Source organism: Vombatus ursinus, unplaced genomic scaffold, assembly GCF_900497805.2.
Source record: "Vombatus ursinus unplaced genomic scaffold, bare-nosed wombat genome assembly UNPS02012179.1, whole genome shotgun sequence".
Taxonomy (NCBI): Eukaryota; Metazoa; Chordata; class Mammalia; order Diprotodontia; family Vombatidae; genus Vombatus; species Vombatus ursinus.
The window spans coordinates 8,752,508-8,754,018 of NW_020951957.1; positions in this window are offsets into that span (position 1 = coordinate 8,752,508).

The window sequence follows — 1,511 nt, forward strand, 5'->3', positions numbered from 1 at the left end:
GTGATGCCTTGACTTTCATATGAATTAGACTTAAGTGATTCTGAGTTACACAAAGTCATTGGCCTCACTCTCTTCCAGAGTCATCAAAGTCCAGTGACAAGACAAAAGTCAATACAATTGGCAGTGGCCCAAGATGCAGTGGATGATCTTGGTGTATTCAATGTCTGACCTAGTTCTTATGCTCCATAGCACCTACTTCATTCACCTTTATGGTCACTGGAACAAATTATTATCTACCCATTCTACCAGAGGAAGTCTTTATATGCTTGGGGTAGACATCCCCCTAACTCATAGATGGATTTGAGGCCTATTGGTTACCCTCAACCTGGTTTAGCCCATCTTCTGAGGTGGTTTAACTGGGCTATGGCTGCTCTTCATATTACAGCTTCTTGGAGCCACAGGTGATAGTTGGGTGACAGGTGGACACTAAAAGTAGGTGAATAGCCTTGAAAAAGGCTTAGCAAGCCCTCACACCCACCAGTTGTCCTAGCACTCCCATAACACCCCAAACACCCCAACTGTACCATCTAGCTGCCCTTTAATTCCCACATCGATCATTTCCAAAAAAAATATGTATCATTCTCGAAGCCTATCAGCTATCTGGTAAGTGAGGTCATATGTCTCATTATCAGTCCTCTGGACTCTTGTTTGTCATTGCATTGTTATAATACCTTTTGAAATTTACTCTACCTTTTTGTCATTGAACAAATTATTTTCCTGGATCTCACTTCACTCTGCATCAGTTCACGGGAATCTTCCTAATTTCTTCTGATAAAGTTCAATTTTTTATTTCTTAGGGCAAAATAATGTTCCATTAAATTAATATAAAACTATTTGTTTAGCTTTTGCCATATAAGCAGACATCCTTTTAGTTTCCATTGTTTGGCTACTACAAAAAGAGCTATGATAAACATATTTAGTACATATATGTATCTTTTTCTCTTTCTTTGATCTCATTAGGTATAAGACTAATACTAATGTAGCTCGGTCAAAGGATATGCACAGTTTAAGTACTTTTTCAGTTCTAGATTCAAGCTGCTTATGGAATGGCTGGAGCAATTCACATTTCCAACTGTCTGTTTCCACATCTCCAAATGTCTGTTTCTCTCAGGCATTTCAATAGTTGTTATGATTTTCTTGTCATCTTTGCCAATGTGATCATCTAAGTGTGAAGTGGAAATGGTTTAATCTTCTTTTCTCTAATGATTTGAGAATTTTTCCCCTATAGTTGTTGATAGCTTGTTTATTTTCCATTGATATTTGCCTACTGATATTCTTTGACCATTTCTCTATTGGGGAATGACACAGTCTTATGCATTTGAATCAATTCAATATTTATTTGAATAATAAACATTTATATGAGAAACTACTCTTTCCATACTCACATATTCACTTCTTGGTTTCTTTAAGTTTCTGCCTGTTCTCCCTCATGAACATTATGTGATTTGATGGGAAACCATGGCCCAGGTTTATGAGTTGACTGGTAAGTTATTATTATATTATCGCTTTGT